General features: G+C 52.9%; 1 protein-coding gene across 1 annotated transcript in view; it reads left to right on the top strand.

Annotated features, from left to right (window-relative positions):
- AUP1 (AUP1 lipid droplet regulating VLDL assembly factor) overlaps positions 1-23,668 on the top strand; it is a 142,187-nt gene that overhangs the window by 53,202 nt on the left and 65,317 nt on the right. The gene's annotated exons all lie outside the window — the stretch shown is intronic.

The following is a 23,668-nucleotide window of genomic DNA, read 5'->3' on the forward strand; positions in this document are numbered from 1 at the left end:
GTAAGCAGGGTGATAGAAGTACTGTCATCCAGTGATGAGCCTTGTAAGCAGGGTGATGGAAGTACTGTCATCCAGTGATGGATCTTGTAAGCAGGGTGATAGAAGAACTGTCATCCAGTGATGTATCTTGTAAGCAGGGCGATAGAAGTACTGTCATCCAGTGATGAGCCTTGTAAGCAGGGGGATAGAAGAACTGTCATCCAGTGATGGATCTTGTAAGCAGGGCGATAGAAGTACTGTCATCCAGTGATGGACGTTGTAAGCAGGGTGATAGTAGTGCTGTCATCCAGTGATGAGCCTTGTAAGCAGGGTGATGGAAGTACTGTCATCCAGTGATGGATCTTGTAAGCAGGGTGATGGAAGTACTGTCATCCAGCGATGAGCCTTGTAAGCAGGGTGATAGAAGTACTGTCATCCAGTGATGGATCTTGTAAGCAGGGTGATGGAAGTACTGTCATCCAGTGATGGATCTTGTAAGCAGGGTGATGGAAGTACTGTCATCCAGTGATGGATCTTGTAAGCAGGGTGATAGAAGTACTGTCATCTAGTGATGGATCTTGTAAGCAGGGTGATGGAAGTACTGTCATCCAGTGATGGATCTTGTAAGCAGGGTGATGGAAGTACTGTCATCCAGCGATGAGCCTTGTAAGCAGGGTGATGGAAGTGCCGTCATCCAGCGATGAGCCTTGTAAGCAGGGTGATAGAAGTACTGTCATCCAGTGATGGACCTTGTAAGCAGGGTGATGGAAGTACTGTCATCCAGTGATGAGCCTTGTAAGCAGGGTGATGGAAGTACTGTCATCCAGTGATGGATCTTGTAAGCAGGGGGATAGAAGTACTGTCATCCAGTGATGGATCTTGTAAGCAGGGTGATAGAAGTACTGTCATCCAGTGATGGACCTTGTAAGCAGGGTGATAGAAGTACTGTCATCCAGTGATGAGCCTTGTAAGCAGGGTGATGGAAGTACTGTCATCCAGTGATGGATCTTGTAAGCAGGGGGATAGAAGTACTGTCATCCAGTGATGGATCTTGTAAGCAGGGTGATAGAAGTACTGTCATCCAGTGATGAGCCTTGTAAGCAGGGTGATAGAAGTACTGTCATCCAGTGATGGACCTTGTAAGCAGGGTGATAGAAGTACTGTCATCCAGTGATGAGCCTTGTAAGCAGGGTGATGGAAGTACTGCCATCCAGTGGTGGATCTTGTAAGCAGGGTGATAGAAGTACTGTCATCCAGTGATGGATCTTGTAAGCAGGGTGATAGAAGTGGTGTCATCCAGTGATGAATCTTGTATGCATGGTGATAGAAGTACTGTCATCCAGTGATGGATCTTGTAAGCAGGGTGATAGAAGTACTGTCATCCAGTGATGGATCTTGTAAGCAGGGTGATAGAAGTACTGTCATCCAGTGATGGATCTTGTAAGCAGGGTGATAGAAATACTGTCATCCAGTGATGGACCTTGTAAGCAGGGTGATAGAAGTACTGTCATCCAGCGATGAGCCTTGTAAGCAGGGTGATAGAAGTACTGTCATCCAGTGATGGACCTTGTAAGCAGGGTGATAGAAGTACTGTTATCCAGTGATGGATCTTGTAAGCAGGGTGATAGAAGTACTGTCATCCAGTGATGGATCTTGTAAGCAGGGTGATAGAAGTACTGTCATCCAGTGATGAGCCTTGTAAGCAGGGTGATGGAAGTACTGTCATCCAGTGATGGATCTTGTAAGCAGGGTGATAGAAGTACTGTCATCCAGTGATGGATCTTGTAAGCAGGGTGATGGAAGTACTGTCATCCAGTGATGGATCTTGTAAGCAGGGTGATAGAAGTACTGTCATCCAGTGATGAGCCTTGTAAGCAGGGTGATGGAAGTGCCGTCATCCAGCGATGAGCCTTGTAAGCAGGGTGATAGAAGTACTGTCATCCAGTGATGGACCTTGTAAGCAGGGTGATAGAAGTACTGTCATCCAGTGATGAGCCTTGTAAGCAGGGTGATGGAAGTGCCGTCATCCAGCGATGAGCCTTGTAAGCAGGGTGATGGAAGTGCCGTCATCCAGCGATGAGCCTTGTAAGCAGGGTGATAGAAGTACTGTCATCCAGTGATGGACCTTGGAAGCAGGGTGATAGAAGTACTGTCATCCAGTGATGAGCCTTGTAAGCAGGGTGATGGAAGTACTGTCATCCAGTGATGGATCTTGTAAGCAGGGCGATAGAAGTACTGTCATCCAGTGATGGATCTTGTAAGCAGAGTGATAGAAGCGCCGTCATCCAGTGATGAGCCTTGTAAGCAGGGTGATGGAAGTACTGTCATCCAGTGATGGATCTTGTAAGCAGGGCGATAGAAGTACTGTCATCCAGTGATGGATCTTGTAAGCAGAGTGATAGAAGCGCCGTCATCCAGTGATGGATCTTGTAAGCAGGGTGATAGAAGTACTGTCATCCAGTGATGAGCCTTGTAAGCAGGGTGATAGAAGTACTGTCATCCAGCGATGGATCTTGTAAGCAGGGTGATGGAAGTACTGTCATCCAGTGAGGGATCTTGTAAGCAGGGCGATAGAAGTACTGTCATCCAGTGATGGATCTTGTAAGCAGGGTGATAGAAGTACTGTCATCCAGTGAGGGATCTTGTAAGCAGGGCGATAGAAGTACTGTCACCCAGTGATGGACCTTGTAAGCAGGGTGATAGAAGTACTGTCACCCAGTGATGGACCTTGGAAGCAGGGTGATAGAAGTACTGTCACCCAGTGATGGACCTTGTAAGCAGGGTGATGGAAGTACTGTCATCCAGTGATGGATCTTGTAAGCAGGGCGATAGAAGTACTGTCATCCAGTGATGGACCTTGTAAGCAGGGTGATGGAAGTACTGTCATCCAGCGATGAGCCTTGTAAGCAGGGTGATAGAAGTACTGTCATCCAGTGATGGACCTTGGAAGCAGGGCGATAGAAGTACTCTCATCCAGTGATGGATCTTTTAAGCAGGGCGATAGAAGTACTGTCATCCAGTGATGGATCTTGTAAGCAGAGTGATAGAAGCGCCGTCATCCAGTGATGGATCTTGTAAGCAGGGTGATAGAAGTACTGTCATCCAGTGATGAGCCTTGTAAGCAGGGTGATAGAAGTACTGTCATCCAGCGATGGATCTTGTAAGCAGGGTGATGGAAGTACTGTCATCCAGTGAGGGATCTTGTAAGCAGGGCGATAGAAGTACTGTCATCCAGTGATGGATCTTGTAAGCAGGGTGATAGAAGTACTGTCATCTAGTGAGGGATCTTGTAAGCAGGGCGATAGAAGTACTGTCACCCAGTGATGGACCTTGTAAGCAGGGTGATAGAAGTACTGTCATCTAGTGAGGGATCTTGTAAGCAGGGCGATAGAAGTACTGTCACCCAGTGATGGACCTTGTAAGCAGGGTGATAGAAGTACTGTCACCCAGTGATGGACCTTGGAAGCAGGGTGATAGAAGTACTGTCACCCAGTGATGGACCTTGTAAGCAGGGTGATGGAAGTACTGTCATCCAGTGATGGATCTTGTAAGCAGGGCGATAGAAGTACTGTCATCCAGTGATGGACCTTGTAAGCAGGGTGATGGAAGTACTGTCATCCAGCGATGAGCCTTGTAAGCAGGGTGATAGAAGTACTGTCATCCAGTGATGGACCTTGGAAGCAGGGCGATAGAAGTACTGTCATCCAGTGATGGATCTTTTAAGCAGGGCGATAGAAGTACTGTCATCCAGTGATGGATCTTGTAAGCAGAGTGATAGAAGCGCCGTCATCCAGTGATGGATCTTGTAAGCAGGGTGATAGAAGTACTGTCATCCAGTGATGAGCCTTGTAAGCAGGGTGATAGAAGTACTGTCATCCAGCGATGGATCTTATAAGCAGGGTGATGGAAGTACTGTCATCCAGTGAGGGATCTTGTAAGCAGGGCGATAGAAGTACTGTCATCCAGTGATGGATCTTGTAAGCAGGGTGATAGAAGTACTGTCATCCAGTGATGGATCTTGTAAGCAGGGTGATAGAAGTACTGTCATCCAGTGATGGATCTTTTAAGCAGGGCGATAGAAGTACTGTCATCCAGTGATGGATCTTGTAAGCAGGGTAATGGAAGTACTGTCATCCAGTGATGGATCTTGTATGCAGGGTGATAGAAGTACTGTCATCCAGTGATGGACCTTGGAAGCAGGGCGATAGAAGTACTGTCATCCAGTGATGGATCTTGTATGCAGGGTGATAGAAGTACTGTCATCCAGTGATGGACCTTGGAAGCAGGGTGATAGAAGTACTGTCATCCAGTGATGAGCCTTGTAAGCAGGGGGATAGAAGTACTGTCATCCAGTGATGGATCTTGTAAGCAGGGTGCTAGAAGTACTGCCATCCAGTGATGGATCTTGTTAGCAGGGTGATGGAAGTACTGTCATCCAGTGATGGATCTTGTAAGCAGGGTGATAGAAGTACTGTCATCCAGTGATGGACCTTGTAAGCAGGGTGATAGATGTACTGTCATCCAGTGATGGATCTTGTAAGCAGGGGGATAGAAGTACTGTCATCCAGTGATGGATCTTGTAAGCAGGGGGATAGAAGTACTGTCATCCAGTGATGGATCTTGTAAGCAGGGCGATAGAAGTACTGTCATCCAGCGATGAGCCTTGTAAGCGGGGTGATAGAAGTACTGTCATCCAGCGATGAGCCTTGTAAGCAGGGTGATAGAAGTACTGTCATCCAGCGATGAGCCTTGTAAGCAGGGTGATAGAAGTACTGTCATCCAGCGATGAGCCTTGTAAGCAGGGTGATAGAAGTACTGTCATCCAGTGATGGATCTTGTAAGCAGGGTGATAGAAGCGCTGTCATCCAGTGATGGACCTTGTAAGCAGGGTGATAGAAGTACTGTCATCCAGTGATGGACCTTGTAAGCAGGGTGATAGAAGTACTGTCATCCAGTGGTGGATCTTGTAAGCAGGGTGATAGAAGTACTGTCATCCAGTGATGGATCTTGTAAGCAGGGTGATAGAAGTGGTGTCATCCAGTGATGAATCTTGTATGCATGGTGATAGAAGTACTGTCATCCAGTGATGGATCTTGTAAGCAGGGTGATAGAAGTACTGTCATCCAGTGATGGATCTTGTAAGCAGGGTGATAGAAGTACTGTCATCCAGTGATGGATCTTGTAAGCAGGGTGATAGAAATACTGTCATCCAGTGATGGACCTTGTAAGCAGGGTGATAGAAGTACTGTCATCCAGCGATGAGCCTTGTAAGCAGGGTGATAGAAGTACTGTCATCCAGTGATGGACCTTGTAAGCAGGGTGATAGAAGTACTGTTATCCAGTGATGGATCTTGTAAGCAGGGTGATAGAAGTACTGTCATCCAGTGATGGATCTTGTAAGCAGGGTGATAGAAGTACTGTCATCCAGTGATGAGCCTTGTAAGCAGGGTGATGGAAGTACTGTCATCCAGTGATGGATCTTGTAAGCAGGGTGATAGAAGTACTGTCATCCAGTGATGGATCTTGTAAGCAGGGTGATGGAAGTACTGTCATCCAGTGATGGATCTTGTAAGCAGGGTGATAGAAGTACTGTCATCCAGCGATGAGCCTTGTAAGCAGGGTGATGGAAGTGCCGTCATCCAGCGATGAGCCTTGTAAGCAGGGTGATAGAAGTACTGTCATCCAGTGATGGACCTTGGAAGCAGGGTGATAGAAGTACTGTCATCCAGTGATGAGCCTTGTAAGCAGGGTGATGGAAGTACTGTCATCCAGTGATGGATCTTGTAAGCAGGGCGATAGAAGTACTGTCATCCAGTGATGGATCTTGTAAGCAGAGTGATAGAAGCGCCGTCATCCAGTGATGAGCCTTGTAAGCAGGGTGATGGAAGTACTGTCATCCAGTGATGGATCTTGTAAGCAGGGCGATAGAAGTACTGTCATCCAGTGATGGATCTTGTAAGCAGAGTGATAGAAGCGCCGTCATCCAGTGATGGATCTTGTAAGCAGGGTGATAGAAGTACTGTCATCCAGTGATGAGCCTTGTAAGCAGGGTGATAGAAGTACTGTCATCCAGCGATGGATCTTGTAAGCAGGGTGATGGAAGTACTGTCATCCAGTGAGGGATCTTGTAAGCAGGGCGATAGAAGTACTGTCATCCAGTGATGGATCTTGTAAGCAGGGTGATAGAAGTACTGTCATCCAGTGAGGGATCTTGTAAGCAGGGCGATAGAAGTACTGTCACCCAGTGATGGACCTTGTAAGCAGGGTGATAGAAGTACTGTCACCCAGTGATGGACCTTGGAAGCAGGGTGATAGAAGTACTGTCACCCAGTGATGGACCTTGTAAGCAGGGTGATGGAAGTACTGTCATCCAGTGATGGATCTTGTAAGCAGGGCGATAGAAGTACTGTCATCCAGTGATGGACCTTGTAAGCAGGGTGATGGAAGTACTGTCATCCAGTGATGAGCCTTGTAAGCAGGGCGATAGAAGTACTCTCATCCAGTGATGGATCTTTTAAGCAGGGCGATAGAAGTACTGTCATCCAGTGATGGATCTTGTAAGCAGAGTGATAGAAGCGCCGTCATCCAGTGATGGATCTTGTAAGCAGGGTGATAGAAGTACTGTCATCCAGTGATGAGCCTTGTAAGCAGGGTGATAGAAGTACTGTCATCCAGCGATGGATCTTGTAAGCAGGGTGATGGAAGTACTGTCATCCAGTGAGGGATCTTGTAAGCAGGGCGATAGAAGTACTGTCATCCAGTGATGGATCTTGTAAGCAGGGTGATAGAAGTACTGTCATCTAGTGAGGGATCTTGTAAGCAGGGCGATAGAAGTACTGTCACCCAGTGATGGACCTTGTAAGCAGGGTGATAGAAGTACTGTCATCTAGTGAGGGATCTTGTAAGCAGGGCGATAGAAGTACTGTCACCCAGTGATGGACCTTGTAAGCAGGGTGATAGAAGTACTGTCACCCAGTGATGGACCTTGTAAGCAGGGTGATAGAAGTACTGTCATCTAGTGAGGGATCTTGTAAGCAGGGCGATAGAAGTACTGTCACCCAGTGATGGACCTTGTAAGCAGGGTGATGGAAGTACTGTCATCCAGTGATGGACCTTGTAAGCAGGGTGATAGTAGTACTGTCATCCAGTGATGGACCTTGGAAGCAGGGCGATAGAAGTACTGTCATCCAGTGATGGATCTTTTAAGCAGGGCGATAGAAGTACTGTCATCCAGTGATGGATCTTGTAAGCAGAGTGATAGAAGCGCCGTCATCCAGTGATGGATCTTGTAAGCAGGGTGATAGAAGTACTGTCATCCAGTGATGAGCCTTGTAAGCAGGGTGATAGAAGTACTGTCATCCAGCGATGGATCTTATAAGCAGGGTGATGGAAGTACTGTCATCCAGTGAGGGATCTTGTAAGCAGGGCGATAGAAGTACTGTCATCCAGTGATGGATCTTGTAAGCAGGGTGATAGAAGTACTGTCATCCAGTGATGGATCTTGTAAGCAGGGTGATAGAAGTACTGTCATCCAGTGATGGATCTTTTAAGCAGGGCGATAGAAGTACTGTCATCCAGTGATGGATCTTGTAAGCAGGGTAATGGAAGTACTGTCATCCAGTGATGGATCTTGTATGCAGGGTGATAGAAGTACTGTCATCCAGTGATGGACCTTGGAAGCAGGGCGATAGAAGTACTGTCATCCAGTGATGGATCTTGTATGCAGGGTGATAGAAGTACTGTCATCCAGTGATGGACCTTGGAAGCAGGGTGATAGAAGTACTGTCATCCAGTGATGAGCCTTGTAAGCAGGGGGATAGAAGTACTGTCATCCAGTGATGGATCTTGTAAGCAGGGTGCTAGAAGTACTGCCATCCAGTGATGGATCTTGTTAGCAGGGTGATGGAAGTACTGTCATCCAGTGATGGATCTTGTAAGCAGGGTGATAGAAGTACTGTCATCCAGTGATGGACCTTGTAAGCAGGGTGATAGATGTACTGTCATCCAGTGATGGATCTTGTAAGCAGGGGGATAGAAGTACTGTCATCCAGTGATGGATCTTGTAAGCAGGGGGATAGAAGTACTGTCATCCAGTGATGGATCTTGTAAGCAGGGCGATAGAAGTACTGTCATCCAGCGATGAGCCTTGTAAGCGGGGTGATAGAAGTACTGTCATCCAGCGATGAGCCTTGTAAGCAGGGTGATAGAAGTACTGTCATCCAGCGATGAGCCTTGTAAGCAGGGTGATAGAAGTACTGTCATCCAGCGATGAGCCTTGTAAGCAGGGTGATAGAAGTACTGTCATCCAGTGATGGATCTTGTAAGCAGGGTGATAGAAGCGCTGTCATCCAGTGATGGACCTTGTAAGCAGGGTGATAGAAGTACTGTCATCCAGTGATGGACCTTGTAAGCAGGGTGATAGAAGTACTGTCATCCAGCGATGGATCTTGTAAGCAGGGTGATAGAAGTAGTGTCATCCAGTGATGGACCTTGTAAGCAGGGCGATAGAAGTACTGTCATCCAGTGATGGACCTTGTAAGCAGGGTGATAGAAGTACTGTCATCCAGTGAGGGATCTTGTAAGCAGGGTGATAGAAGTACTGTCATCCAGCGATGGATCTTGTAAGCAGGGTGATGGAAGTACTGTCATCCAGCGATGGATCTTGTAAGCAGGGTGATAGAAGTACTGTCATCCAGTGATGGATCTTGTAAGCAGGGCGATAGAAGTACTGTCATCCAGTGATGGATCTTGTAAGCAGGGTGATAGAAGTACTGTCATCCAGTGATGGACCTTGTAAGCAGGGCGATAGTAGTACTGTCATCCAGTGATGGACCTTGTAAGCAGGGTGATGGAAGTACTGTCATCCAGTGATGGACCTTGGGAGAGGTGTGGCGCCGCGGCCAGGGCGACTGACGCTGGAATCTGGGAACCACGGTTTGATCCCCGGCTCCGGCGGCAGGTTAGCCCAGCACCATGTGACTCTGGGCAATAGCTCGCTTAATCTTCCCGACGGCCCCCAGCGCCTAGAGACCCTTACGGGTGATTGTGCGCTTTACAAATGTGGACTTTACCTTGTAAGCAGGGTGATAGTACTGTCATCCAGCGATGGATCTTGTAAGCAGGGCGATAGAAGTACTGTCATCCAGTGATGGATCTTGTAAGCAGGGTGATAGAAGTAGTGTCATCCAGTGATGGACCTTGTAAGCAGGGCGATAGAAGTACTGTCATCCAGTGATGGACCTTGTAAGCAGGGTAATAGAAGTACTGTCATCCAGTGATGGATCTTGTAAGCAGGGTGATAGAAGTACTGTCACCCAGTGATGGATCTTGTAAGCAGGGTGATAGTAGTACTGTCATCCAGTGATGGACCTTGTAAGCAGGGTGATGGAAGTACTGTCATCCAGTGATGGATCTTGTAAGCAGGGCGATAGAAGTACTGTCATCCAGTGATGGACCTTGTAAGCAGGGTGATGGAAGTACTGTCATCCAGCGATGAGCCTTGTAAGCAGGGTGATAGAAGTACTGTCATCCAGTGATGGACCTTGGAAGCAGGGCGATAGAAGTACTGTCATCCAGTGATGGATCTTTTAAGCAGGGCGATAGAAGTTCTGTCATCCAGTGATGGATCTTGTAAGCAGGGTGATAGAAGTACTGTCATCCAGTGATGGATCTTGTAAGCAGGGTGTGGGGTGTGGGGGTGTGCGGGCCGGAATAACAGGCTGGGAGGCCGGAGATAGTGTGCTATGATTAGCAAGTGGTTTATTGATACACAGAACTGTTTAGTCCTTGGCCTCGGTGGGTAGGTCGGGCTTCCGAGTGAGGGGTTCCGGTGAGGAGAATCCAGGTAGGTCTTCTGCTGCACGGCTGGGTTCTCCTTCCTGGTGACGGGAGTTGGGGTGTCCCTCGGAGATAAGGAAAGAGACACAGGGCAGTTAGTTCCAAATGGCCACGGAACTCACGAGAATGACACCGACACCGGGAGTGTTAGGGCGGAAATAGGCCGTGAGGGAGGGCGGAAGGACGGGGAAGATGGGAATGAGAGAGACGGGGTGATGGGACAGAGTGTCGATAGTGAGGGGGGGGTTGGGTGGAAGATACTATACAGTGAAAGGGGGTGTACAATATACAGTGGGGTGCACGTGAACCTATGTACAAGAATTACACTATTTAAACTAATTACACATGGAGGGGAAACACGGAGAAATGTTAACCGTTTACTCACGTGCCCCGCCGTAACTCTCATCCGAGTTACGGCCGCTTTCCAGCCACCTCCTGAGGATGCCACCAATCCTCGCACCAAACGTCTTCCTCTTCTTCTTTCTCTCTCCTCGTCCTCTCTGCTACCGTCGTCGCTCCGGATCCGTCGCGTCTCGCCGACTCCTGCCACGGGTCCACCGCTGGGGATCTCTCCTCCTCCGGGACGCCGGCTTTTCTAGCGTCTGCGCTGATTCCAGAGGAACACCTTCCGGGGTCAGATGGGGCCACTTCCGGTCCTTCAGTGTCCGTTGTACTTCCGGGGTCAGGCCAGGCCGCTTCCGGTCCGCTGTACTCCGGTGTTGCTGTTGGCGCCTGCAGGGAAACAGACAGAGGGGTAGCCGGTTTTGGCTGTGGGTTAGTGTTATCGCCCGTATGGGCGGTCCTACAGGAGCGCTGCACCCGGGAGGTAAGGCCTGCCCCTTCACACAGGGTGAAAGAAGTACTGTCATCCAGTGATGGATCTTGTAAGCAGGGTGCTAGAAGTACTGTCATCCAGTGATGGATCTTGTAAGCAGGGTGATAGAAGTACTGTCATCCAGTGAGGGATCTTGTAAGCAGGGCGATAGAAGTACTGTCACCCAGTGATGGACCTTGTAAGCAGGGTGATGGAAGTACTGTCATCCAGTGATGGATCTTGTAAGCAGGGCGATAGAAGTACTGTCATCCAGTGATGGACCTTGTAAGCAGGGTGATGGAAGTACTGTCATCCAGCGATGAGCCTTGTAAGCAGGGTGATAGAAGTACTGTCATCCAGTGATGGACCTTGGAAGCAGGGCGATAGAAGTACTGTCATCCAGTGATGGATCTTGTAAGCAGGGCGATAGAAGTACTGTCATCCAGTGATGGATCTTGTAAGCAGGGTGATGGAAGTACTGTCATCCAGTGATGGATCTTGTAAGCAGGGTGATAGAAGTACTGTCATCCAGTGATGGACCTTGTAAGCAGGGTGATAGATGTACTGTCATCCAGTGATGGATCTTGTAAGCAGGGGGATAGAAGTACTGTCATCCAGTGATGGATCTTGTAAGCAGGGGGATAGAAGTACTGTCATCCAGTGATGGATCTTGTAAGCAGGGCGATAGAAGTACTGTCATCCAGCGATGAGCCTTGTAAGCGGGGTGATAGAAGTACTGTCATCCAGCGATGAGCCTTGTAAGCAGGGTGATAGAAGTACTGTCATCCAGCGATGAGCCTTGTAAGCAGGGTGATAGAAGTACTGTCATCCAGTGATGGACCTTGTAAGCAGGGTGATAGAAGTACTGTCATCCAGTGATGGATCTTGTAAGCAGGGCGATAGAAGTACTGTCATCCAGTGATGGATCTTGTAAGCAGGGCGATAGAAGTACTGTCATCCAGTGATGGACCTTGTAAGCAGGGTGATAGAAGTACTGTCACCCAGTGATGGATCTTGTAAGCAGGGTGATAGAAGTACTGTCATCCAGTGATGGATCTTGTAAGCAGGGTGATAGTAGTATTGTCATCCAGTGATGGACCTTGTAAGCAGGGTGATGGAAGTACTGTCATCCAGTGATGGACCTTGTATGCAGGGTGATAGAAGTAGTGTCATCCAGTGATGGACCTTGTAAGCAGGGCGATAGAAGTACTGTCATCCAGTGATGGACCTTGTAAGCAGGGTGATAGTAGTACTGTCATCCAGTGATGGACCTTGTAAGCAGGGTAATGGAAGTACTGTCATCCAGTGATGGACCTTGTAAGCAGGGCGATAGAAGTACTGTCATCCAGTGATGGATCTTGTAAGCAGGGTGATAGAAGCGCTGTCATCCAGTGATGGACCTTGTAAGCAGGGTGATAGAAGTACTGTCATCCAGCGATGAATCTTGTAAGCAGGGTGATAGAAGTAGTGTCATCCAGTGATGGACCTTGTAAGCAGGGCGATAGAAGTACTGTCATCCAGTGATGGACCTTGTAAGCAGGGTGATAGAAGTACTGTCATCCAGTGAAGGATCTTGTAAGCAGGGTGATAGAAGTACTGTCATCCAGTGATGGATCTTGTAAGCAGGGTGATAGAAGTACGGTTGGCCAATGAAGAGACGCTTTCCCAAGTCCTCTTCCGACAGGTTTAAGAGGTGCTTTGGGAGGACGTTTGTTTCCTGAGTAAGGGCCTGGTTCAGGGTCAGTCTTGGGATTGTAGGGTCCCTGGTGTTACAGAATGACGCGTGTGCTGCTATAAAAGAATATTGTCTTCTGTAGGCCGGTGCAGTGGTTAAATTCTTACATGTTTATCATCTTCCTTCTGTGCTCTACTGTAGTCTCCCCCCCCATAGGTTTGTTTTCAAGGCACCCTCTGGTACTGATACAGTTTGCGGGGCATGCTGCCGGTTTGATTCCCTCACATTTCTACCGTCTGTTTTAAGCCCGACCCTTTGTCATTGATGTGATTCGTATTTTTAGGTCACGCCTCTCTTGAACTTTATCTTCTTGATATTTGCTGCCCCCGACCATGAAGCTCAGGACCTCTGTATGTAGTATGCTCCTCTGGGATTGAGCCATGTCAAACCTTGACTGTGCTTTCTAACCTGCACGAGATGAGGGACGCTTCACTCTCCAACCGGAATGTGATTTGTACTAGAAATGTGCTTTCTGGAGAAAAGAGGCTTAAACCCATCAATCACTCTGCCCGCTCCTTCTGCCTTTATCCAGCATCATCCGCCTCTCTGGCCTTGTAAATGCATGTATCAGTGTTGTGCTGCATATGAGTCTGTGTGTACACATATGTTTAAAAAGTACTTTATAGAGTGCTCTGTAAACCCATAGAAAACCACCGCCTGTTAACATGTTTGTGCAGAGAAAAGGCTAGATCTAGGCAACTCTAAATCAATCAATCAAGTACTTGTAGAGCGCACTACTTACCCGTGAGGGTCTTAAGGCACTGAGGGGAGGGGGTGCTGCTACTGCTCGAAGAACCAGGATTTGAGGAGTCTTCTGGAGGCGAGTAGGTCTTGAGTCTGCCGTACGTGGATAGGGAGGGTGTTCCAGGTCTTGGCGGCGAGGTATTTATTTATTTATTTTGAAAGTTTTATATAGCGCGGACAAGATCCTTGCGGATATCAGAGCGCTTTACATGGAAGGAGTACATGAGGGATCATAGTTCAGAGATAAAACATCGTCAAACAAATAAATCAAAAGAAGCAATTAGTACAATCAGATAGGTCATGCATAGGGTGCAATATGATCTAATGGTCTGTGCATTAAAAACAAATAGAGGTATAATACTGCAATGGAAGGCATACATTCACTAGTTGATAATAATCTAACATAGGCCATTTCTTAGGGTGCTATATGAGCTAACGATCGGTGCATTATAAACAAATAGAAGTATAGTACTACAAAAAAAGGCATTCACACGCTAATTAATAGTAGTCTTTCTAATTAATAGTAGTATTTCTTAGGATGCTATATGGGCTAACTATCGGTGCATTAAGAGTGATTGGAGGTATGTTACTGCAAAGTGGCAAACATTCGCTAGTTAAAATTAGCCTAATGAGTGTTTCCCAAGGGTGAGTTCAAGTGGTGAAAAAGACTAGTCCAGAATGGCCGACAGAGGTAGAGAGAGAGGGAGAGACCAGTCTAAGATGGCAGCCAAAATGCAAGGATTCCAGAGTTTGGTTTCTCTTTCTACTCTGGGGATGTCTAATTAGTCCATCTTCCATGTTGATTGAGGGGGGGAGCAGAGTTCACCTTCTATGCTGCTAGATGGTGACTTATCTCTGTGTTGCTGCTCCCTGACCGCGTTGGTATGTAGCTTCATGGTGGGCAGGGGGGCGATTTATGGTTCCAGCTTTATGGCCCCAGCCAGGTTAGCAATGAAGAGTGAAAAGCCCGCGCAAATACCAGTCACATAGAAGTCCGGGCAAAGCGTAAAACAAAGCCTGCATGAATGTTTGATATGATGGTAGGAGAAGGATCTGCCGCCGGAGGTCATTCGTTGGATGCGGGGGACAGCGGCGAGGGCGAGGCTGGCGGGTGGGGGTGTGGAAGCTGAGACTGCTGTTAAGGTAGGCTGGTCCAGCGTTGTGGAGTGCTTTGTGTGCGTGGGTGAGGAGCTTGAAGGTGATCCTCTTGTTGATGGGGAGCCAGTGTAGGTCTCTCAGGTGGGGGGTGATGTGGCTACAGCGGGAGACGTTGGCGATCAGTCGGGCGGAGGAGTTTTGGATGCGTTGTAGTCGTCGTAGGTGTTTGGCTGGGATTCCTGCGTAGAGTGCGTTGCCATAGTCCAGTCGGCTGCTGACGAGGGCCTGTGTCACCGTTCTTCTTGTTTCGGTCGGGATCCACTTGTAGATCCTGCAGAGCATGCGGAGGGTGTTGTAGCAGGAGGAGGAGACAGCGCTTACCTGCTTAGCCATGGAGAGGGAGGAGTCGAGGATGAATCCTAGGTTGCGTGCATGGTCAGTGGGTGTTGATGCTGTTCCCAGTGTGGTCGGCCACCAGGAGTCGTCCCAGGCTGAGGGGGTGGGTCCGAGGAGGAGTACCTTCGTCTTGTCCGAGTTCAGCTTCAGACGGTTGCTCCTCATCCAGTCGGCGACGGCCTTCATTCCCTCGTGGAGGTTGGTTTTGGCGGTGTGCGGGTCCTTGGTGAGGGAGAGGATGAGCTGGGTGTCGCCGGCGTAGGAGATGATGTTGAGGTCGTGCTGGCGGGCCACTTGTGCGAGGGGGACCATGTAGATGTTGAACAGCGTTGGGCTGAGGGATGTTCCCTGGGGACACTGCAGATTATGTTGGTGGCTTCGGATCGGAAGGGTGGGAGGCGGACGCTCTGGGTTCTGCCAGAGAGGAAGGATGTGGTCCAGTCAAGGGCCTTCTCTTGGATTCCGGCTTCTAGGAGGCGTGTCTTTAGAGTGCGATGGCAGACCGTGGCGAAGGCGGCCGACAGGTCCAGGAGGATAAGGGCTGATGTTTCGCCGTTGTCTAGTTGGCGCCTGATGTCGTCTGTGGCGGCGATGAGGGCTGTCTCGGTGCTGGGGTTTAGTCTGAATCCGGACTGGAACGGGTCCAAGATGTTATTGTCTTCCAGGTGGTAGGCCAATTGCCTGTTAACGATTTTCTCAAAGACCTTTGCTGGGAACGGGAGCAGGGAGATGGGCCTGAAGTTCTTTTTGATCAAATATATTTTTATTGAGTTCCACAAAGCGATATCATACATACAACATTTGAAGAAACAAAAGGCTTCGCTGTGGCACCCGTCCCCCACACTGCTGAGTACCCCACTGTGCGACCAGGAAGTGAGGCGGGTCCGGGCGCCCGAGTATGTTCCCTTGGTAGGGGGCACGCCCCCCGGTGACCACCAGAACTCTTTTCCACCAACCACCCAAAAGGCCCACCCCCCCAACCTACCCCAACTGTGCCCTACCCCCCCTCCAACAACCCCCTGCCCCCCCCAACCTCCCCCCTCCCGCCCAGTGTGCTCCTTGTAGCGCTTAAAGGTGGGTGTTCGGGGTACAGGCTAGACTTTGTGCTCCACTCGAGCCGTATCATCTCTAAACCCTTCCGCCAGTTTCAGGGCCCTGAGATACCTCGGACATGTAAGCTCCGTAAATTCTTGGGAAAGTAGAGAGACGAGTGGCTGCCAAGTTTCTCTGAAAGTTTCGGATGACTGAGTAAGCGAGGCCTGTATCCTCTCCATCCCCATGATGTACCATAACCTGTGTAACCACCCCGTGTGTGTGGGCTGCCTAGTGGACCCCCATAGCGACAAAATATGCTGAGTTGCCGCCCCCATTGCCAATCCCATCTGTTTCCCCCGCATGGACTTGAGTGGGAATGTCAGGCTGTTCGGCAGGCCAAGGACAGCATAAGCCGAGAATCGTGGAATGTCGGTGTCGAAGTGAGTGTCTATGTCCTTAAGTACTGCCTCCCAATATTCCCGTACCTCGGTGCATTCCCACAGAATGTGTAGCATGGTCCCTGTGTGCCCGCACCCCCTCCAACATTTGGGGTCTCTGCTCGGGTTTCCCTGGTGTAGGCGTTCAGGGGTCAAGTGCCAGTAATAGGCGATCTTGACCGCCGCCTCCCTGCTAGCGGTATTCCTGGCCGTATGGTGAGCACGGTAGTATACGTCCCGCCATTCTTTTGCAGAGAGAGTGCGTCCCAGTTCCCTCTCCCAGCGCCTCTGTCCAGCAGATTTCTCCGTAGGGGGGGTGGGGACAGCAGCTCATATAGTTCAGTGATGGACCTTGTGTCTGACGTTTTGGTCATGAGCCATCGCTCATAGGGGGTAAGGGGGCGGCCAGCCAAAGGCGCCACGTCGGTGTGCAACAGCCAGTGCCTAAGCTGAAAGTACTGGTAGCGGAGTGGCTTATCCAGTGCGTAGTTCGCTATCACTGCGTCCCAGGTCATAAATCCCTCCGTGTCGAATAGGTGGCCCGCAGAGCGGCATTCGGATTGTCGCCATTGAGGGAATGAGCTTGGGGATCCACCTGGGGGGAACGCCGGGTTGTCTAGCAGAGGCGTCATGGGGGAGGGAAAGGTCGTCAGGCCTCTCGGGACCGCGGTCGCATCCCACACTTGCAAAAGAGTCTTGGTGATAGGGGATCTCTTGAGGTACGGTGGTCTGTCCGGTCGCGCCAGGAAGGGAACCTTCCAGAGGGGCAGGCCCGCCATGGCCCTGTCCTGGAACAACCAATGCTTCTCCGAAGTCGGTCGGGACCACTCCAGGAGGAACCTAAGCTGAGCCGCTTGGAAGTAACGCCTCAGGTCCGGGACCCCCAAACCCCCCTCCTCCGTTGTCCTCGTGGCCAGGTCGCGCCGCAGCCTGGACCTTTTATTCGCCCAAACATAATGGTGCAGGGCATCCTGTAGCTTCTTCAGCATCCCCAGTGGGGGAGTGACGGGGATGGTCTGGAATACGTAGAGGATCTTGGGCAGCAGGGACATCTTTATGGCCGCCACCCGACCTAGCCACGAAAGCGGCTGTTGCTTCCACCTCGCAATGTCTCCTTGAACGCGCAACAGCAGCTTGGTGTAGTTAAGGTCGACCGTTTGGACGGTCGCCGGTGTCAAGTCTATCCCCAGATACTGCACGGTGGTGCTGACCTCAAGCCCCCCCATGTGCAGCGATGCCCTGTTAGCTGGCCGGGTATTGCTACCTAGTGGCAGGACAACGGACTTCTGGACGTTCATTTTGAAGCCCGACACTGCTCCGAACGGAGTCATTTCCGACAGGAAGGCCGGCAAAGAGACCCGTGGGTTATCCACCGCCACCAGAATGTCGTCCGCGTAGAGGCTCATGGTTTGCTCCACTCCCCCGAACTTGATCCCGGCTATGGCATTATTGTCGCGAACACGCTGGGCAAACGGCTCGATGTAAAGGGCGAATAGGAGCGGCGAGAGGGGGCAACCCTGTCGCGTGCCCCTCTGGATGTCGAACGGCTTAGAGCTAGCCCCGTTGACTTTGATGGTTGCCTTCGGGGATGTGTAGCATCCCGCCACCCATGAGCGGAAGCGTGGACCCATGCCGAACTTAACCAGCGTCTGTTCCAGGAACCTCCAGTCTACCCTGTCGAACGCCTTCTCGGCGTCTACCGAGAGCAGTGCTGCGTCCGAGGCGTTGGCGTGAGCTTTATCTATGACATGCATAATGCGCTTAGTATTATCTGCGCATTGCCGGGAGGGGACGAAGCCCGCTTGGTCAGGGTCGATAACGCCTGGAAGACACGGGCCCAGTCGGGAGGCCAGAATGCCCGTGAAGAGCTTAAGGTCCACGTTGAGAAGCGAAATCGGCCTGTACGCAGCGCAGCGCGAGGGGTCCTTACCCGGTTTCGGAAGGACTATGACTTCTGCCTCCAACATCTCCCTCGGGATTGAGCCCTGGCCCTCGAACGAGTTGAACAGTTTTGTGAGGACCGGTGCCAGGAGGGAGCAAAAGGTTTTGTAAAAGCCCGCGGAGAAGCTGTCCGGGCCCGGAGCTTTCAAAGGTTTGAGACGGGCGATGGCCGCTATGACTTCCTCCAGGCGGAAAGGGGCGTCTAACGCTGCGGAGTTCACGTCGTTAAGAGCAGTGACCTCCATAGTCTCCAGGTAGGTCCTCCCCGCCTCCTCCCCCACGGTCCGATCGGCGGCATACAGCTGCTCATAGAAGGTTCGGAATGCCTCCGCTATGCTGCCATCCTCCCGGACCTCGCCGCCATCGTCTCCGCGTATCACTGGGATCTGGGAGCGGACGGTTTTGGCCTTAAGCTTGCTAGCCAGCAAGCGGCCTGTCTTGTCTCCCCCTACGTAGTACGTGTGTCGGAGGCGGAGCGCCGCGTATTCTGCCCTGTCTAGGTCCAAACTCGCCAGTTGTGCCCTGACCGCTTTCAGCTTGCGCCAAATCCGGGGAGCTCCCGTCCGGCTGTGAACCCGCTCTAGTTCTAGCACTTGCGTCTCCAGGTCCCGTCTCCGATCTTTCCGCTCCTTGTTTTCTGCCGCGGCGATTGCCATAATTTCGCCCCTAATGACCGCCTTCAGCGCCCCCCACAATGTCGCCTGAGTGACCTCTCCCGTGTCGTTATGTTCCAAGTAGGTGGTAATGCTTTGGGACAGTTGCTGCACCACTCCCTTGCGGGATAGTATACTTGCCCCTATGCGGAGGAGTACGCGGGACAGTCAGTTGAAGGATCACCGCGTCGTGGTCTGAAAGTGCCGCTGGTGTAATGTCAATGTCCTGAACCATGGGGAGTAGGTCCGCCGAACCCAGGAAGTGGTCTATTCTAGCATATGTGTGGTGCACATGAGAATAAAAGGTGTATCCCGGGGCTGTAAGATGTTTGTCCCGCCAAATGTCAGTCAGCCCCCTGTCCCCTAACCACTGCTTCCCGGTCGCCGACAGCGCTCCGGCGTCCCCAAATCTCTTCCCAGACCTATCCTTCTCGTTATCCATGACCAGGTTCAAGTCCCCTCCCACCAGTACCAGCCTCATATCGCCCGAAAGCGCTTCAGACAGCGCACCTTTCAAGAAGACCTCTTGTTTGGCGTTGGGTGCATAAATGGAGCCTAACGTGAAGGAAGAAGTACCTATGTGTATCGAGTGCGCTAGGAGCCTGCCCCTGATTTCTGCCACCTTGCTCCCAACCCGCCCTTTGAAGTGTCTGGCCACTAGTATTGCTACGCCCGCTTTCTTCTCGTTGGTCGCGGAGTAGAATTGGTGGGGGAAGGCCCTTGCTTTCATGCGGTGCCAATCTTTCGCCAACAGATGCGTTTCCTGCAACAGACTTATTTCGGCCCCAGAACGCTCAAGGAAGGAGATGACTGCCCTCCTTTTGATGGGGTTATTGAGTCCCTTAACATTAAGAGAGAGGATACTTATGCTGTCAGCAGCCATGGGTGTGCGTGCGTCCCGTCTGCAGTGACACAAACCCCCAGCCAGCCCAACCCCAGGTATCAGATGCTAATCCATGGTGAACACACCGAGCTCCCCCCCCTCCACCCTCCCAAGCCCCAACTCCCCCCCCAACATTCCCCCCAACCCTTCCCCCCCCCAACTGGTGAACATAGTCCCAGGCCAATCATGAGACAGTCTAGGCCTGTGGTAGATGAGTCAATGAGTGGGTGTGTGGCAGTGGCGGCTCATGGCCCCCCGACCCCCCCCATCCAGGAGCCAAAACTTAGCTGATGACGACCTTCACCAGAATCCACTCAGGGGGCTGCGCCGGTGTCTTTTGATACTTCATGGATTGCTGCGGCCTGTTCCAGGGCCACCGTGTCCGGGTCGGGCTTGAGAGGTTTCTTCCGCTGTCTGTCTCGACGCACTGTCTGCCATCCGTCCCTCGACACCCCAGGGGAGCCCGACGCGGCTCCGGAGGACCGTCGGTCCGCCATGTCGTCCTGGGGCGGGTCCTCATGGGGGATGCCCAGCACTGCACACGTGTCTCGTAGGGAACGCAACTGGTGGAGGGCGCCATTCCACTTAAAGACCAGGCGAAAAGGGTGTCCCCAGGAATATGGGACCCCCTCCTTACGCAGGAAGGTTGTGGCAACCCTAAACGCCCTCCGCTTTTGTAGGGTGATCGCAGCCAAGTCCTGAAAGAGTTCCACATTGTGGTCTTGGAAGCGGAGGGGCTGCTTGTGACGTGCCTGCCCCAAGATGCGCTCCTTCAAAGGGTAGTCCGGCAGAAAGGCCAGTATGTCCGGTGGGGGGCCCTGGGACCGGCGGGCCAGGCCCACTCGGGGGGCTCTGTCGATACGAACCACAAAGTCATCCCCTTCCCCCAGCACCATTCGGAAGAGCGCTTGCAGGTACCCCGCCATGTCTTCCCCCTCCGCCTTGAGCGGCACATTCCGGACTCGAATGTTATTCCGCCTGGAGCGGTTCTCCAGGTCCTCCGTATGGGTCTGAAGATCCACTTGCTGGTCATGAAGGCGAACGATCTCCTGCCGAAGGAGCTCTATTTCTTCACTTCTGGCCTGGCCCGAGAGTTCGTTGGCCGCCACTCTCTCCCCCAGGTCGTCGACGTCTCGTCGGAGTTCCTTGTACTCCCCTGTCATTTCCTGCCGGAAGGTTTGAATATCGTCTTTCAGGGAGGCGAAGAGGGTTTCCATAAATGCCTTGGTTGCCGGTGTCTCGCCTTCTGGGAGATCCTTCCCCTGGGGGGGGGGTGGGGGGGGGGGGGCGGGCTTTTGTCGGTCTTGGGGGGTCCCTTGACCAGCATCTCCGAGATGTTGCGGTTCCCTTTGCGGTTCGACATGGCAAACCCAGCCGTAGGCCACAGCCCGGTCGGGGCTCTAGGTGCTTCCGCAAGGTGCCCTGGTGTGCTCCGGCCGTAGTTCGGGAAGGCCGATATCGTGTCCCTGGGGCCTCTCCCCTAGGCCTCTATACTGCCGCTCCTCCTCGCTCGCGGCTCAGAACCTGGCGCCCGCGTGGTATCCCTGGGCCCCCGTTCGCTCGCTCGGATCTCCTCCTCCCAGGGCCCGCCGCCTCCTCGGGCTATCCCAGAGGCGCAGCTGCGCCCCAGCCACGTGTCGTGTGTGTCTCTGGGGGTCACTAGTAGTCGCTCCCTGGCCGCCCCCTGAGCGCCGCTCCCCTCCTGCTTGTGGATGCCGGGTCCCACCGCTGCCCGATGCCGATTGGCCCCACCGGCCCGCGACACAGCAGGGCCGCGCTCCCTCCACTGGGCCCACGCCGGGGCCTCGCGTAGCTCCGAGGGCCGGCGGGCCCGGCACCGCACTGTCCGTTTGGTCGCTGTCGGACGCTGCCGGACTGCGCCCCTCGGCTCCCACTGGCACCGCCGGGGACTTCACCGGCTCCTCCCCTGTGGCCGCTGTGCCGCGTGGGGCCCCGTCTCGCCTCCCGGCTGCAGCGCGAGTCACCTCTAAACGCGCCTTTCGGCGGCAGCCAAGCGTCTCTGGTCCTCGGCGCCCACCTCCACCAGGCCCACGCCGGGGCCTCGCGTTGCTCTGGGGGCCGGCGGGCCCGGCGCCGCGTAGTCCTCCTCCGGTCCGCCCGAGCCTCCGCCTGGTGGTGTCGGGTGATGCTCCCGGATCTCCGGAGCCGCTGCAGAGGTCCCCGACTCTCCCTCACTCGGATCTCAGATGTTGCCGGGGGTCTCCCGGGGCCGCCCGGCACCAGCGCTCGGGTCACTGCTGCCCGCGCCGGCCCACCGCTGTCAGGCCTCTCCGTTTCCCGGCGCTCTACGGCAGCCTCGAGCCTCGTCACCGGCTCCTCGTCTGCAGCACCACTCCCGGACCTTTTCCGCCGATAATGGCCGGCTCGGTGAGGGCGAAGGTCGGCAAGGTGCCCTGGCGGGGGATCAGGCCTGGGGAGCCTCCGCGAGACAAGTCTTACCGAGCCGCCATCTTAGCCACGCCCCCGGGCCTGAAGTTCTTGAGGTCCTTGGGGTCCACCTTGGGCTTCTTGAGGAGGGCGTTGATTTCGGCGTGCTTCCAGCTTTCCGGGAATGTCGCTGTTTCGAAGGAGATGTTGATGACCTTCCGTAGTTGGGGTGCGATGGCTGCGTCTGCTTTGTTGAATACGTGGTGTGGGCACGGGTCTGACCGAGATCCTGAGTGGATGGAGTTCATGCCCTTGCTTGTCTCGTCGTCGTTGACGTTGGACTAGGAGGTCAGGCGGATGGCGCTGGTGGTGTTCACAGGGGAGGTGGAGTCTGGCGTAGTCAGGGCGGTTGTGGTGTTGAAGCTGTCGGGGATGTCAGCGATCTTGCGGTGGAAGAAGATGGCTAGTGAGTCGCACAGTTCTTGTGAGGGCGGGATGTCGTTGGCGCTGGGGTTGGAGAGTTCCTTTACGATGCTGAAGAGCTCTTTGCTGTCGTGTGCATTGTTGTCCAAGCGATCCTTGAAGGAGGATCTCTTGGCTAATCGGATGAGGTGGTGATGTCTGCGGGTGGCGTCCTTGTGGGCTGCGTGGTTGTCCGGTGTGCGTTTGTGGAGCCATATTTTCTCTTTCCGGCATGCGCGTTTGGAGGTCTGGAGCTTGTCGGTGAACCAGGTGGCTCTCTTGCTGGCGTGGTTGTTGGAGGGTTTCTTGAGCGGGGCGAATGTGTTGGCGCAGTCGTCGATCCACTGTCTGAGGTTGCGGGCTTTGGCGTCTGGGTTGTGGGGTCGGTGGGTGGGTTCTGGGCGAGGGTGGTGATCAGCCGGTCTTTGGTGACTTTGCTCCAGTAGCGGCGAGGCAGCTGGTGGGTGAGGTGGTGCGTGGTTGGTTTCTTGAAGGTGAAATTAATGCACCGGTGGTCGTTGCAATGGAGTTCGGTGGTGTGGTCGAAGGTGATGTGGGTGCCTGTGGAGAAGACGGGGTCCAGCGTGTGGCCGGCGGCGTGGGTGGGTACGGTGATGAGTTGTTTGAGGCCGAGGTTGGCGAGGTTGTCGATCAGGGTGGCGGAGTTGGCGTGGTTCTCGAGGTGGAAGTTCAGGTCCCCGAGGAGGATGTAGTCCATGGAAGCGAGTGCGTGGGTGCTGGCGAGGTCGGCGATGGAGTCGCTGAACTGAGCCTGGGGCCCTGGGGGTCTGTAGATGAGTGTTCCTTTGAGGGTGGTGTTGGGGTCGGTGTGGATCGGGAAGTGCAGGTGTTCGGCTGTGTTGAGGGTGTCGTCTATGTGGGTGGGGACCTTGAGGGTGGACTTGTGGACGATGGCTAGATCCCAGAGCTCGACGGCGTGTTTGCGAGTGGAGCGGGTGTTGGGGAGTATGCAGCGGAGGTGGTTGGGTCCAGTCCTTGGAGGTTTGGTGGGTCTGTCGCAGGTGAAGTTGCAGGTGCGGCAGGAGAATGGTCCGTGGGTCCGTTTCGGGGTGGCCTGGAAGCAGGTGTGGTTTCGGCTGGCGTTGGGTACGTGGAGGCTGCTGGCGTCGTAGTGGAGTCTGGTGTCGTGGCGTTCGCGGGGTCCAGGGGTTCTGGCACTGGGCGCGGTCGAGGCGCCGACGGGCTTGCCTTAGGCGCGCCTTCAGCGCGGCCGCGCAGCTGGCGCCTTTTGAAGGGGAGCCAGGA

This window comes from Lissotriton helveticus, chromosome 2_2, assembly GCF_964261635.1.
Source record: "Lissotriton helveticus chromosome 2_2, aLisHel1.1, whole genome shotgun sequence".
Taxonomy (NCBI): domain Eukaryota; kingdom Metazoa; phylum Chordata; class Amphibia; order Caudata; family Salamandridae; genus Lissotriton; species Lissotriton helveticus.